General features: G+C 43.5%; 1 protein-coding gene across 1 annotated transcript in view; it reads left to right on the top strand.

Moving 5' to 3' along the window:
- Positions 1-769: 769 nt before the first annotated feature.
- SGK3 (serum/glucocorticoid regulated kinase family member 3) overlaps positions 770-16,759 on the top strand; it is a 59,193-nt gene continuing 43,203 nt past the window's right edge. The window contains exon 1 of the mRNA XM_061342895.1: positions 770-1,025. The gene's annotated coding sequence lies outside the window, so the exon portion shown is untranslated. The remainder of the gene's footprint in view (positions 1,026-16,759) is intronic.

Below are 16,759 nucleotides of genomic sequence, written 5' to 3' on the forward strand. Positions count from 1 at the left end.
TCTCATACACAGAAGCATTTTGAGGCAGGACTGCACAAATTCGGGGTGGGGGGATGGTTTTCTGTCCTTCATGCCGTGGCAATATGTGGAGAAGAAAGCATGGCAGGAAGCGGGGGAGAAGCAGCCAGAAAACAGACAATAAACGTTGCTTGAAACAAACTGATAACTCTATTTTTACCACATCCTGCTGCGAGAAACGAGCGCTGATTATCGAAGAAAAAAGGCGAAATAACGCCTAGAAGGCAGAAGGGGGACGGTGCTTCTGCACCCAAGCTAACGGCTCCAGCGGCTCTTTCCTCCACCCAGGCCGATTAATTAGTTTTCTCTGGGCAAACGAATGAAATGCTGGCATCGAAAATGCATCCCCTCTCTGTGCCAGGGTGCGACAGCTTTGCAGTTGGCGGGGTGGTCCGGGATTGTGAATGTAGCTGCGAACAGCGCTGCTGCCAGGCACTGTCACCCCCGAGACCCGCTCCCGAGGCGCCGGCCGTGCTCCCCGGTATGCGCTGCCCGTGGGGAGCCCTGTAAGACCAACGGGCGGTCGGAGCACGCCGGTGATCCGGCCCTGAATCCCGTACCGCAGCGTGCTCCGGCAGCCGCGGGCCGCGCAGCAGCAGGCGCGGCTGTGTCCCTGCCTCGCCCCGGGGCCCTCCAGGGAGCGGGGCCGGAGAGGAGCGGGCCAGGGCCGGCGCCGGCCGCGAGTCCCCGCCTGACCCCGCGGCGGGCGCCGCTCGCTGCTAACCGGAGGGGCGCTGGTCGGCGGGGCCCGGCGGCGACACCCACAGCGACACCGACCCCCTCACACACCGGCAGCGGCCCCGCCTGCGCTGCGGGTGGGGCGGGGGGAGCCTCGGAGAGCGGGAGCCGCCAGGACCGGGGCTGCGGCGGGAGGAGCGCGGCTGACGCGGCAGAGCGAGGGCAGGGGACGCAGGAGGAAGAGGCCCGACGGACGGACGGGCGGCGGGACGTACGGACAGGCACCCCTCGGCCCGGCCCGGCCCGGCCGGCGGGAGGGAGGTGGGCAGGTATGCGGGGCCCGGCGACGCAGGTGTCGTCGGCCGCTCGTAGACGGCGGGGGGTACAGTGGGCGCCCGGGGCCACGGAGGTTCCCCTCTCCCGGCGGCAGGGTGGGACGGGACGCGGGACACCGGCCGGTTTGGCTCCCTTGTGTCCTCGGTTGTTTCTGTGGAGTGCGGTCAGCGTGGTCCTCCCTAGCCTTCTGCGGGGGGGGGGGGAACGGACACACGGGCAGCGACCGGGACTGTTCACGCAGAACAGTGATCCATGTGGGGGAACGGCTCCAGTTGCAGGGATCCGGTCACGGACTGGGGGCAGATGGATAAGCAAACACGGAGAAACTTGTGCTTTTCTCCTCAGCTGGTACAGACTTAGATACTCTTTATTTTTTTTTAAGCAAAGAAGTTGCAGAGTCATTCCGCATTTCGTATTCTCTTTTTTCCCCCCTATCCCTCCCTTCTCCAGCGGTGTTACTTGCTCCTGCTAGTACTCTCGCCTTCATGTTTTTCTGCATTACTCTGTGTGTGTGTGTGCTACGCTTCATTTTGCACGGCTGGCTGGGCGTGGGAGGGTTTGATTTCTCGGTTGCAGCTACGGACACCACCAAACTCCAGTTAACACCACTTAATTCTGTATGGACAGTAACGCTCAGCTGGAAGCAGGCGGTTAAGAGGTAAGGGATGGCGTGGCATTGAACTCAGAGCAGATGAAGGAGCCCTTTTGCAGAGAGCCCCTTCCCCGTGCCCTAGAAAGGTGGGGAGATTCTGGTTCCCTTTGCTTTGTATTTCGCAGAGGAAAAGCAGTTGAGACAGTTCAGGTCTGCAGTCTCTAGTTGTCTCTGTGCCAGGGAGGCAAGAGCTGGGACTGCCTCGTTACCTCTTTAAACATCTTCGAGAGAAGGTTGGAGGCAGGGAGAAAATTAAAATAACATTTTCTCCTCCCATGCAGGAGTTGCAAAGTACCGGTGCTTTGTGCACAGAGCTTCTGCAGGGAGTTACACATGAGGCAGAAATTCCTTACGGTGATGGTGGTGAGACACTGGCACGGGTTGTCCAGAGAAGCTGTGCCTGCCCCATTGCTGGCAGTGTTCAAGGCCAGGCTGGATGGTACTTAGAGCAACCTGCTCTAGTGGAAGGTGTCCCTGGAGGAGCTTTAGGGTCCCTTCCAACACAAAACATTCTATGATCCTGTGATTCTGTGAAGGTAAAATCCTGTCACAGACTTGGAGGATTTGCATTAGGGGAGAACTAGCGGAGCTTGACAGAGTATCCCACAACACCCACCTGCCTGACTCTGTATTTGCACGATGTCTCTCTCTGGCTCAGTTCTTTGCATGAGCATTGGTCATTGTCCCTTGGCTTCCCCTTACTGAGACTTACGAGCTCCTGTAGAGCTGGCTTTGATTTGTTTGGGTTTTTTTTTGTCTGAATAGTGCCAGGCTCTTCCCCTTAATTTTGGGGAGTGTATGAAGAGGAGGAATATGCATGAGTTGGCAGCAGAAAACAGCTTGTGATCTCTGTATTTGTAGTAACTGCTACTGCTTCTTTGTTACATGCTCTGAGTGTTGAAATAGCATTGACATTTATAAGGGACACTCAAAACAAATGCTGACATCCCTTGCATTTAATTTCTTTCATGCTAATCTAATAAATTCAATATGTATTGTTATCTTAAAAGAGGATTAAACATTTCCTGAGGGGAGGGTGAGTTACACAAACTGGTGTATACACAGGCTGCATCTCGAGTGCTGCAAGACCTGGAATTCATGGGTTATGTTATTCTGAGGGGATCTTCATTTGATAATCAGAAACTGATAGGCGTTGTTGCTTTTTTTACTATTGCTGCCTGCATTTTCATCCTCTAAAGACAGGTATATTTCTAAGAAGCCTGACAAAGCTGCATATCCAAGACTTATTGAGCAGAGGTCTTCAGAGAACCTATGGGGGACATAAGTTGGGTGGGTCCTGGCCCACTCTGCTGATGAAATAATGTATTGCAAGGAGCAAGTAGTTCAAGTTTTAAGATGTGGGCACTTTAAAACTACTACTCTGTTAATTTTTTTGACTTATTTAAAGTGAATCCACAAGTAGGTGGATAATTTGACTGTAATGGCATGTGTTTAAAATAGTGATTGCTCGGTTTTAATATGCAGAATTGTTTCAGCCTAGCTAGCTGGAGTAGCTGCAAGCCTCCAAAGCTGACTTGACCCAGCAACAAGATATTTAAATAGGGTATGCTGAGAGACAAAAATAAAGTATATCAACTAAAATGCACAGGTATTAGCAAATAAAAACAGATGCAAAGCAACTCTTGTCTCCTCTGGGATCTATGATTTATGATGGAAATAATCTGTCATTTTATAATGCTATGCGTGCTAATTGCAGGTTCATGTTAATCATCAGTGTGTAAGAGGGTATGTCAAATCCTATTTTCCATCCCATCCATACAAGATAAGCTCCTAATAAGCTGTGATCCTTCAGCCACATCCACACATGAGCTCTCTCCTGAGGTATCCTGCCTATATCCCATGTAATTTTCCAGATGGTTTCAGTTTTATGATTTGCATGCAAGGACTAGGGCAGTTTTGTCCTACGGCTGGAGGCCATTTTATACAAAAATACCCTTCATTTCTGCGTGTAAATTGAGATCAGCCTATACATATTTGTACTTGTAAATGAATATCTGGTTTTGGCTCTCTAATTTGTCACTTGGAAAAATGCTATTTTTAAGGAGTGGGTACTTTCCCAAAGAAAAGTCACTATTGATTGGTTTTGTGACTCCATTTCTGGTCATTCCTAAATCATCGAAGACTTACATTGCTGTGAATTAGTTTTTACTGTAGACCGAAGGAATAGAAACTAGCGAAAGTAATCTATGTATTTATATAAACTGAGCTGTAGTAAAGCAATATGTTGTTTTTACTTCAAGTTAGCACTTGGAGTGTTTATATTGAAGGATTTATTTTGTTCCAGTTTGAGTAGTGTCCATATGTTAAAATAACCTGCAAAGCAAACACACTTTCCAAAGTAGAACTGAAGGCCTTCAGCATACTGTGAGAACATTCTAATATGTGTTAATTAGGTTCTTGCTTGCATTCCTGACTCTAAAGCAGAATTTATTCCCTCCCCCCGCCCAGGTCTTCCAAAGCACCTAACACAGTCTCTGCCTGGCTCTGGAAGTGTCTTAAACACACTGGATCTCCCTCTTTAAGCAGAAAGTTCTTAAGCGCCTTATCTAGAGCTGCTGCAGTCGAGGATCAAAGCCCTTAGGAGATGGAGAAACTAGGGCACCTAGCAAGCATGCTGTAAACACACACGGCTGTGTCTCCAAATGCAGCTGTATAGGATTTGATTTTGAAACACTGCCAGGAGAGGAGCCAGTGCTCACTTTCCTGGAGAGCTGGTGGTGGTGGGGCTTGTCTATAGAGTAGACTGTGTTCTAGTAGTTGAAACCTGGGCTGCTGGTCCCTGCGCCCAAGGGGTTAAAGGCCAAATCTGCCCCTACCTCTGTAGCTGCTGCATAGGCTGAAGTAAGTAACTGGGAAGACATGCTTTTCCCCTTGCGTTTACCCTGGGCCATCTCATGGAGGATGCAGCAGGTTGCCTGAAGCTGACATGAAGAAGCACCAGAACCTGACTGTTGCGTGAGTTTGTGTGTTCCCCTGGGAGGAGGGCTGGGATCTAGTGCTTGCTGCTGCTGAGACTGCTACCAAAGGTGAGAATTCCCATGTTTTGAGAGAGGAGCAACATTTGGCTGGCTGCTCCAGGAGAAAACTGGGCCCAAGGGAAGAACGGGCTCTGAAATCGAGTAGGTGGTGGCAGCTGTTGGTAGTCCTGGCTTAGGAGTTCAAGCTCTGAAGTGGGGCAGAATATCCAGTGTTTCCTACCAGAAAGCCCTATTTCCAGTGCAGGATTCTCCATCCTTAGCACCTCTCATGACTTATCTGCGTGGCAGCAGGTGCCAGCCTGGGAGTTTGTGTCATGCATGTTTTTAGGTGGTGGTGTGACCAATCTGTACCCCACATCTGGATGTTAGTGACCTGGCCTGTGCTCCATTCCCTCACCCACATCTGTGTTGAGAGTCTGCCTCCCTAGCCTTTAGGGAAGGAAGAAGTAAGGTTGTATCTTCACGTGATCTTTGCACTTGGTCTCTCAGACATACTGCAGGCATCATCTGACTAAAAGGAGCTTCCTTATTCCCTCATATTTGAAATGCTTTGCAACTACAGTGTTTCTTTGTTTTAGGGCAGGAAAGCACCTGGTTGGAGGGCGGAATGTAGACAGGCATGACTGGAGTCTAAACTTATTTCAAAACTGCTTTATTCAAAGCGATATCACATCTTACTTCTTGGCAGTCTTGTTTAAACTCTGGGGGTGACTGGCAAGCTGCTCGTGCTGAGTGCTTTGCCAAGTACTATTGCAAAACACTGCCACTGCAGAAGTTGTGTAACTTTACAGACCGTTATGTTTCTCTCAGAGTAAACCAAAGGGGCATCAATTTCTGCTCCTTTGCCCCTGCTGCAAAGCAAGACTGACATGTTTCCATCTGCTTATGAGGCACCAGCATGCTGCTTTCCTGATGCCACCTCTTCCAGTTGCTGCAGCCAGGTTTCCTTCAATGATACTTCATCTCTTGTTCACTGCTGTGAAAAAAACTGAGGAAACAGAACTATATAAAAGTTTTTATTGTACTGTTAACTGCAGACTACTTTGGAAATCAGACCAAGGAAGGCTTTTCCTCTCATTCTGGACTCAATGTTGGTAACGTGGCAGGTGCATCAGAATAGATTTGCAGTGTCTTATGGAGTTATACTTCGTATTTGAGTCCTTACTGAACATCTCCGGAATTGAAATCACTCCCAAGCATTTCTATTTGTCAGTATAATATAGGGTGCTAAATCTGATACCTAAATATATGCAAACTGTGTGCCAATTTTGGAGATCTTGTAACTTTTCTGTTTGCTGTTAAAATAAGGCACTGGTTGGAAACAGTTCTAATTTTTCAGAAACTATCTTGATAGCTATTTCAGGGCTTTGCATCATTAATCTTTGCTCAAATTGATATTTTAATGAGAAATTGTAAGTATTCACAAGACTTGTGAAGATTATTGTACTGTGATGTTGCATATAACATTGCATTACAGTGACGTTTCTGGATTCATCTAGGGTAAGATATATAAGTGCTGCTTAGGGCTAAACATCTTAAATCATGCAGTTATTCTGGTTAGAAGGAACCTTGAGAGGTATCAAGTGTGACCTCCTGCTTGAAACAGGGTTAACCCTGTGTTCAGGCAGGGTTTGCTCAGGGCTTTGTCTAGCTGGGTTTTGAGCACCTCCAAAGGCTGAGGCTCTGCAGCCCCCCAGGCAACCTGCCCTTGTGGTCGGTTATCCTATAGTGATTCCTCTTCTTGTGCAGTGTCTCAAAGGCACTGGGAGGTTCGTGCTAGGTGCTCCTGAAGTCTTCTCGAGGGTAAGCAAGTCCAGGTGCCTCTGGCTTATCTGCTAGAGCATGTGCTACAGCCCTTGACTGTCTGTTCCCTGGCCTCTGCTGTGCCCTCTTTAGTTTCTGCTCAGTGCAGGAATGTCGGACATCTGTATTTACTGGGAATGTACTCAGTGTGCAGGACTCTGACAGAATGACTGTGTATTTAGGTTATGATAGTTTAGGTTTAGACTTCTTGGCATCTTAATGTTAGGTATTTATGAACTGGGATCACTATCAAGCCCTAAAATACATTTCATCCTAAGTTTAGTAAATAAGTAAGGACTGAGTATGCAGAAAATGAATAGTTTTACTTAAATGCCATGGAATTTCCAGTTTAGGGTACGTGTTTTGGTTTAATGTTGGGAAGAGCATGGAAGAGGAATAGGAGGTAATTGAATAAAAAAATAACTTTTTGTACTGCCCTTGGATGAGATTTAACCATACCTTGCAAAAGCAAGATGCATTAAGTCTATGAGTTTGGAATGCTGCCAAAAACCACAAAACAGAGAAAGCTTAGAACAGTCAGAAATAAAAGCTACCTGGCAAAAGTACCCAGACTGTCAAATGCCTGAAGACAAATGCATCAGAGAACTTCTTCCTTGCTGCAGTAGTAACGGTGCATCTTGACTATATTACAGAAAATAAATAACATTAAAAGGCTGTGTTTTCATAAGAGGTAAGTAAAAAGAGCAAATAGCATTAAACAATATATAGATGTTTTGTGAGCAGTAAGAAGTGAGACAGAAGGGGGTTATCTAGAGTCAGAGTAGATGCTGACAGTCTAGAATCCAATGTGCCTCCTCTTTTTTTTTTCTCCCCCAAATAATAGGCCTTGCTGTTTCATTTAAGTAATGAATCTAATGGTGTTCATGTAATATAGTACTCACAGTAAATATCTTGTAAAGAACTAATTTGGGTTGATCAGTTGTTCTTACAAGGGGTTCTGGATTTTCAGACTAGCATGGAAATAGTCAAGCAGCATTTTAATATTAAAATATCTGAATTTCACCCTCCCAAATGAGCCCTTGGTAAAAGAATAGCAGAGTATGGCTACTGTACTCCAAAATTGTCAATTGCCTTAGTGTGAAGTGTTTGTATCAAGGACAAACTGCTGTTTCAAATGAGGTTTTACATCTTGTGTATGTGTCTACACACATTATATGTAACTCTGATGGCATATGCTAGATAGATTGGTTTAACTTCACTTTTCTTCAGAATTTTTTGGAGGTTGGCTGGCTCTTCGGTCTCTTTTCATGTTAACAAATACGTTATGTGGTGGATGAATAGGATTCTTTATAGAATTATCTAAAACCAGGCACTGATTTATATGAAAACAAAGGGGTTCTTTAGAGCTGAGTTCAAGCTGGAATTGCCATGAATCCTAGAATTATTCTACATTTAAAAGAGAGAACAGTGATGCACTTGTACTTGGGCTTTGAACAGCACAGAACTGTTGACCAGAGGCTCGGTGACCGCTGAGCAAATCTGTTTAGGTTCATTTGCCAAAGTTTCCAATCCTACTTTTCTCTCCTTATACAGATTATGACAAGCAAAGCTAAAAAGATGCTGTAAGTTGCCCTGATCAGTTTGTGTGGAGGTATTCAAGTTGTTCGGCAGTGTGTGATCAAAAGATGTATAAAACCTTGAGTGCTCTGTAAGCAATCTGAACACATACTTCTCTGGTTTGGTTTGGGGTGTGAGGGGTATAGCGCATAGCAGCTAAACAATACCTCACTTGTTTATAAAAAGCCTTGGGAAGAAAGGGTGAGAAAGAAGAAAATATTTACATTAGTTTTATACCCAATTAGAATCAGAAGGCAGACTGACAAGGAAAGAGTTCATCTACCATCCAAGATGATTAAAAGTAAGTTATGCTGCTTGGATGTTAATTGACACATCCAAGGCAATGTAAATTTAGCCTAGAAGCTTGACTTGACCTCACTAATTCAGACAAACTTCAAATTCATGATTTATTTGCTTTTGGTCATAACATCTGGGTGTTTAAGCACACTTTATGTGAATTGGCAGAGGCTATTAGAAATATATAAACTGCCATAAAATGTTAGACTTGTGGAGTACTTCACCAGAATGTGTAAATAAAGCCTGTCTTGACAGCATAGCTCTGTAATGCAAGCTGGCTAGGATCCTCAGATAAAATAACTCTTATGTTTGATGCCCTTAGCTGTTCTCCCATTGATTAATTACCTGGGAACAGAACCAGAACTCTGTAGCTTCTCTCGTGTTGAGAGAGATCCAGAATTTCTGTGCAAACATTTTAATTGTATTTGTTGGTATTAGTTGAGATTGTTTATGGGTTTCTTCTCATGTTTCATGTGTGTTCGTTTATAAAGAATTAAAATAGAGCTGGAAAGAGGAATTTCACAACACTGACAGAAATGAAACTGTAAACTTGTCAATATGTGCAAGAATCAGTTTGCTGTTTTACATAAGAGCATCACTTGAAGTGACCTGAAAGAAATTTTACCTTCAACCACCCAGTCAGAACCCAGATAACTATTTGGGGAACCATGCTGGATGCATGGTGTGCACAGAGTAAGAAACAAAACAGTCCTTACCAAGGAATCCAAAGGTGCCAAATACTTACGAAGCTACAGAGCAGTGCCTCATGATGCAGGAACCTCAGTGCAGTGAGTGCCTCAGTGCAGGAACACGATGGCCTTGCAGCTCAGAATCTAAACAGGCATGCACACACAGATGTGCACAATTTGACCCTTCTTTAGGAGAAGAAAGTGGCATCATGGAATTAAATTATGTTGTTAAGAAATTAGGAATGGGCTGTGAGAAACTGGGATTTTTTTTTTTGTCTTGGTTGTTGCTCCATGACTCAGAAGCTGGGAAAGATTGATGGCTTGGGTGCTTGGCCCTTTGTTTTGGTTCCACTATTTTTATTTATATGAGTCAGGAAGTCCCTAGACAGGTCCTCATTTAAAGAAAAGGAAGAAAAGACAGATTACTATCAATTTATTTTAAAGCAAATGCAGTTGTTAAATGAAAACGTGATGGTTTGTTTCAGTTTATTCACAAACTTACCAGTGACATCCATGTCACATCAGATGTCAGTTAAAATGGCCAATATGCTGTCTCAAAAGAGTCAGTGCCTGGTATCTGGACACTTAATACTGTCCCTCCAGTCATGCTCGCTGCTGCAAAGTATTTACATCTATCTTAAGAGTTGAGACAAGCAGTGTTCTGGTCTGCTGTAGCTGTGACCCATCCTGCTTGCTCTCTGCCATATGGATGCCACCGTCAGCCCCTGGATTACTCAGGTTTGGCTTGAGGTGAGTCTGTCTGACTGAACAGTTGAGTTGAGGAGCCTGCTTTTGAAGGACATCCCTCACCACATTTGAGTTCACTTTGCCTGGTGATACTGGGGAACATGAGCTGGATTCCTTTCAGATTAAGTCAGAGTGGAAGACGTTCTGCAGGAGTGCTTTTAACACCTACCAACTAGGAATGGGTGTCCAGTGCACAGGACCAGGTTAGAGCTGTTTGAAGCAAACCATACAAATCAGACTGCATCAACATGTGCGGTAGTAGTATGGATGCCGCATCCTCAACATCACCTGCTTTCCTCTCTGTGCTCATTTTAAGCTCATTAGGATTGGTCTATCCATAACTGACTAAAGAGGCAATTCCCTTCTTTTCGTAGTAGTCTTCCAATGTAACAGCTACTCTTTAAGAGTTACCCCCATACTACAGCTAGCTTGTCCATCCCACCTCCCTGTAAGTCACATCTTCTGTACTACTTTGCATTCTTATTACCGTTCCTGAGTGCCTCTCTAGCGGGACCACATCTTTCACAGGTGTTCATACAAGACAGAGTAAAGTAGAGGAAATTTTTGTTAGTTAAACAGATTATACTCCAGATTTGCCTACCAACACTTTTCTTTTTCTTTAAATCTTCTATCTCATAGCAGCATTTGTCTTTCTTACAACAGCATGGTATTTGTCTCTTACAACCTGCTGTAGTCTGCTGCTTTCTTGTCTGCTGCTTTCTTGTTTCCACTCTGTACTTTTGTATTTGATGTTTCCTGTCTGCGGGCAGTATCTTGTATGTAACGTGCTACATTTCACTCCGTCCTTCCAGATCACTACTCTGTCCTGGCAATGATATATTTAACCTTTGTTTCTCACATCTTGAACTAATACTTATTCTTCCTGCATCTGTAGTCTGATTGTTCAAATATCTCAAGGCGGTTTCAAAGCCTTACTAAGGAAAGATGTGACATCTGTGACTTCTCTCCTACCTATCTGAAAGGCCTGTCAAAGGAAGTTAGTGATGAGATTTAACAAATCTCTTTTGGCTGCTAGTTAGGTTATGTTCCAGGTGCTAATTACTTTGTTCAGGATTGTTTTCTCCAGGAGTCTGAAGTTAAACTCATTGACTCATTCGGTCACTTTGTCTTGTTTACTTGCTTGGGATTTTTCCATCATGCACACGTGCACACATTTTCATTCACATGCTTCCTCTCTGCCTCTCTTCCCCCTGAGTTCTTACCTGTCATGGCTATTATTTATGCTACTTGCTGCTTTAATCTGACACTCTTAGTGAAGACTGATGTCCCAGACATGGTAGCCGCCTGGATGTCATCTCTCATCAGTTTCTCTGTATTGACTAGGACAGCAAGGTTTTTCTTGCTCTTAAGCTATAAACTTATTGATAATAAGGATTTTTTTGTTGTTGTTGCTAGTAATTTTTTTTTAATTTGCATTATAATTCTATCTTAACCATGCTGATTCTCATACCTATGTATTTAAGCAGGCTTGATACTTATTGCCAGCAGTTTGACCATGTTCTCACATTCTGTCTGTCCTGACAAATCTTGTGCTACAACTTCTGCTGTTTGTTTTTAGAAGGCGCAAGGACAGATTATCCTGCTGTGTTGTTTTCTGGAGAAACTCCCGCTGCTTTCCTATCTCTCAGTAGTGTCTCTTGTGAGGTTTCTTTTCTACCTGAGCGCGTTCACATTTGTCTTCCATTACATTTATGAATTCCCTCTCCTCCCATTTCATGAGGTTATCCAACTTGTCTTTTGAACTGCTTGTTTTCCATTTATTTGTCTAGAAAGAAATCTAAAGGGTCTGCTGCCTTCTGTTACTTAAATTAATTTGATAAAAATTAATTCGCTAATTTCAAAATACAATTATTTTTATTACATTATTTATAATTTTCAAATTAATTAAAATTTTGCTAATACTGAAATAAGTGAGAGTCTAAACAGCAACAGAGTTTCGTGTCAATTTGTGAGCCTTTGTTCTTTATACCATGTGGCTATCAAGATACCGCGTGTTGTTAGATTCCCATTTCAGGCTTTTCTGGTGTATTTCCAAGTTGCTAGCTGTTTGATATGTAGATTTGAGATGCCAACCAAACAACCCTGGTGCTGCTAGGTGTTTTTTAATGCCTTTGTCATTTAAACTGATTATCCCTGTTAGTGCAATGGCTTGTTCTTGCAGTGCTCCTACGTTGTCTGTCATGATGCACATGCCGCAGTGGGAAACATCAATTTCGAAAATAAAGGCCTTCAGATTTACAGAGCTGCAGAACAGTTTGGGTTGGAAGGGACCTTAAAGATCATCTAGTCTGACACTGGCTCCATGTCTGGTCTGCAACCTGAGCCTGTCCATGGTGGGTCTGGACTTTGTTCCACAAGCTGCAAAGACTTGTACAAAGGTCAGATGCTGAATCCAGACTCTTCCAACCACGGATTTATTTCTGCCAGTTGTTAAGCAAAAGTTGTTCCTGAGCAGGGTCTTTAAGAGCTAGGAATAGAAGGATTTTGAAACTTTAAAGGATTACTGTGTGCTCAATTGAGCACGATAAGAGGGGTGTGTGCAATAATACTTACCTCTATGTGTATTTATATTGACATTGTTATCTTGGTCATTAGCAGCCACTAGGCACTTGAAGCTGCATCAAGTCCATCAAATGCATTACACTAGTTGTCTTGCACAAAATGAATAAAGATAACCTCTTTTCCAAAGAACACTACACTGGGGTTTATTCCTGTCTGGTGAGGTATGACAAGTCACAGGTATAGCGTGAAAAGGATCCAGAACAGAGTGGGTGACAGTGGCATTTGAGTGTTGGGAGAGCAGGAAGAGAGCTTGTGAGCAAAGAGCTGCACCTCTTGACGGCTGAAACCCTGTGGGTTTCCTCCCATGAGGCCGGGTTACAGAGCACAGGGAAGTGGAGAGACAGGATGTAACATGGTAGACACACATTATCCTCCTAGTGAAGGTAAATAAAAATGATGATGCAATAAAAAAATAGGAAGATATTTTTTCCTTGTTGCCTACTGCCTGTTATTACTCTTTCCAGTGTGTTTGCCTCCAAGCTTCTGTCTGTGCTGATGGAGGAGGTGCCCAAAATAAAATGCTATTTAGGGTTTAATATAATAATTAAGTAAGGCTTTGCTGGTTTGTCCTGATAACAAAATGCTTTTTAAGGCTTCTGTCTCCTTTTCTCCCATTTGCACTAACATCTCCATCCCAGGAAGACTTCCTATGATTCTAATAATATATTTGCAGCCCTACCTATCCTGTACCTAATCGGAGACTGTCTCTAGCAAACTAATTCACTGAGCATATTGACACATGCACCCAGATATTCCTTGGGAGCTCTGATCTCACTGGGCTTGGCAAGTGGTCTTCCAAACATTTGCATGTAACATGGGGGTTCTGCTGTTGCTCTGTGCAGACCAGCATTCAATGTATTTTCTGACTTGATACATGCTTCTGAATCAATCAGTGGAGGCAGATGGGTGAAGGATGAAAATATCCGTAATTATCCCAACTTTATTTTAATGGAGGTACATGGTGAGGGTCCCTTGGCTGGACATTTGTTGGACCGGGTACAGAGAAGGACCACAAAATATAGTCAGAGGGATGGAGCACCTCTCTTATGAGGAAAGGCTGAGAGGGTTTGGGTTGTTCAGCCTGGAGAAGGCCCTGGGGAGACTTTAGAGCAGCTTCCAGTGCCTAAAGGGGGCTGTAAGAAATATGGGGAGAGACTTCTCAGCAGGGCCTGTTGTGACAGGATGAGGGGCAATAGTTTTAAACTGAAAGAGGGGAGATTCAGAATGGATGTGAGGAAAAAATTCTTTACAATGAGAGTGGTAAAACACTAGCACAGGTTGCCCAGAGAAGTGGTGGATGCACCATCCCTGGAGACATTCAAGGCAAGGCTGGATGTGGTTCTGGGCAACCTGATGTGGTTGAAGATGGTGGCTCTGCTCACTGCAGGGGGGCTGGACTTAGATGAGCTTGAAGGTCCCTTCCAACCCAAACTGTTCTATGGTTTTATGATCCTATGATCTGCCTGCCACCCCAGGCTCCCAGGGGAGGTGACTGCACCAGCAGTGCAGGCGTTCCCTGTGGCTCCCAGTCATGCTAACGGCTGCGTGCAGGTAGGCATAAATGGGTGGCAAACAAAGAAAAAAAAGAGCAGCGTAGGCCTGGGAGAACCACAGTTACATAAATGTGAACAATGAAGCATTATTTCTGAAGCGGGTATTTTGAAGGGCTGTTACTGCAACCCCTGTTATATAAATGAACAGCACATTTGAATCGGAAGCAATTTGGTGTAGAAACCTGTGAGTGATTCATCCCAAACCTGAGGAGAAACAGAGCCTGTGCGGCACGGAGGGGGATTTTTGAGCTCTTGCACGGCCTCTGCTTCAGACTGAATGAAAATTTTCATCAGTTATTCCAAGGGTGGAAGATAGTAGCACCCTCTGCCAACACCACTCCTATTAGCATCCGTTAGTGTGGTGCATATTGCAGTCTGGGTATCCTCACCTCCGCTGGAATTGCATCCAAACAGATACTGATACTTAGTAATTTCCTGATCGTTGTAGAGATAATGCACAGCTCCCATATGCAGTAAATGCAGTAACAGTGTATTTATTGAGCGCTTCAGTTCGTGAGATGTACAACATCTTGAGTTCGCATGCCTTTACAAAATTCTTTATCTTCTTTCTACAGCAAAGTTTTCTCTTAAGACAAAGATTTATAAAAACGTTTAATGAATCGGGTTGACACAAAGATTGCCATGTGATGAGAAAACTTTGGCATTTTGGTCTTTTGTGTTCTGATGCAAGCTTAAGGTTGTGCTGTCATCTACTAAAATGACTTCAATTTGCACAGCATTGTTGGAGAAAACTGTAGTTGGAATAAGATTTATTCTTGTTCTCATGCCTTAGAGAAAGAAACAGAGTAGCTTGGATTTTCACATGGAGCATTTGACTAATCTGAACAAAGACTGCGATAAAATACCATATCTTTTAAATAATCTGGTTCTTACTGTCCCTTTAAATGGCGGTAGGTACATCAAAGCTAAATGTCAATAGGTACAATTTTGTGATAATTTCTCCTACTTAGTATTCATGTTCCATGCTGTAACATACAATATCTTTCCTTGTTCCCAGTGGTCCTTAACCCCCCAGCAGCATAATAGCTAACATCAAAAAACTGCTGACCTGAGATATTAAATACTGCTATGTTCTTTCTTAAGACTGCATAATGGAACACTGGTCCTGAGTTAATACAGAGATTAGATGGATTTATTTAATTGTTGTTTATGCTTCTTATTCAGGTTTACAATATTTTATTAACTGGCTTCTGCTAATTGCCATAGTACAAAAAATTATGTATTGCTGATGTATCTCTATATAAATCTATTGTTGAAACCCACTTAATAGTTCAGACCCACATAAACACTTAAAAGCACTGACTCACAGCTCCCAGGACCGAAAATGAAAGTATTTGTGCTTGGAGAACAAAAAGAAAACAGGCTCTGTAGTTGGTAGATGGAAATATGTCTTCTCAATGGAACAAGAGTAGGTTGGGCATCTGGCAAACATGAGGAAACAGCTAGATAAGTAAACAAAGTAAGGACAGCAAATAAAAGACTCTTACAACACTTTGCTTCAATCTCTTGTCATTTTTTTGATCATGAGATACAGCTTCTTGCTTTGGTAGCGTGTTTTTTCAATTGTTGCTACCTGTCTTCTTCTCTGAGTTCGTGTGTAACAGTGCTCTGGTGGATGCATGCGTCTTTTGACATACACAGTTTGTAACAAGTATTAAGATGACCAAACACTAGTCAATTCTGTAGATTTTAGGCAGCCTTTAAAATGCTGATGTTTTGGAAGAAGGCTGTGATCCTTTTGTGAGGGGACACACACTCATCTCAAACTAACACCACTGTTTAGTTTCATTTAAGTAGAATACCAGTATATAGCTTGAAAATGCAAATATGGTGCTCATCTCTACAATTTGAGGAAGAACTCCCAGTGTTCTGGGTAAATATGGTGCTCATCTCTACAATTTGAGGAAGAACTCCCAGTGTTCTGGGTAGACCCCACCTACATAGCACTGTGTGCCAGAGCACTTGTTTACCAAAGCATGTTTGTTCACCCCAGCCCGTATTTGCAATTCTAGTAGAACGTGCTGTAGCTGGGATTCAGGAGGCTGAATTAAGAAACATCCATACAGAATTACTACTTGGAGAACTTTTTTCTTTTATACTTAGCTTAGGTTTGGTATAGCTTCCTGCACAAACTGCTCAGGTCTCCTGCAAACTCAGATACTTGACCTGTTTTATAGAACTGCATTTATAAACTGAATTCCAGAGAGTCTTTGTGAAGAGCAAAATGCAGGTCTTACAGTACTGTCAGTACTTACAGTACTTACCCTTTATAAGCTGTACTGGATAACTTCAGCTTCACAGTGTTTAACAGTGCAGTAATTTATAACTGTGTTGTATGCATGTCTGCTGAAACTAGTCCCAGAATGTGTTAGCATATACCAGTAAACTGTGTATTTGATGTGTCAAGCACATATGTTGCTATAAATCTATAAGACAGCCAGCTATCTTTGTCCTTTCATTATATATGTATTCACCCTTAAAGAACTTGGTGGTTAAGTCAAGTCCAATGAACTTATTTTTCCTTATGTTCTTGGAAACCATGTAATCTTCCATGCTTCCATGGAAGCAGGTGGAGGTGGCTTGAAGCAGTATGTACACTGTTCATCTCTAAGATAACTTAAAACTATGGTAAACTAAGCTATCTGGAGCTTAGCATTCGTGCTATTATTCTGCTCCTGGTAGTTGAACTAGTTTGTAGAGAACTAGTTTATGGAGATTTTGCTTGGGTTCCTGCTCCAGACTGCATGCTTGCAGTGAGTGAGGGTAGGTGTAAGGCAAAAAAAAGAGATCTGGGCAATGAGGACT

This window comes from Neopsephotus bourkii, unplaced genomic scaffold (assembly GCF_033783945.1).
Source record: "Neopsephotus bourkii isolate Nb327-2 ecotype Australia unplaced genomic scaffold, CSIRO-AGI_Nbou_v1 NB_1820, whole genome shotgun sequence".
Lineage (NCBI taxonomy): Eukaryota > Metazoa > Chordata > Aves > Psittaciformes > Psittacidae > Neopsephotus > Neopsephotus bourkii.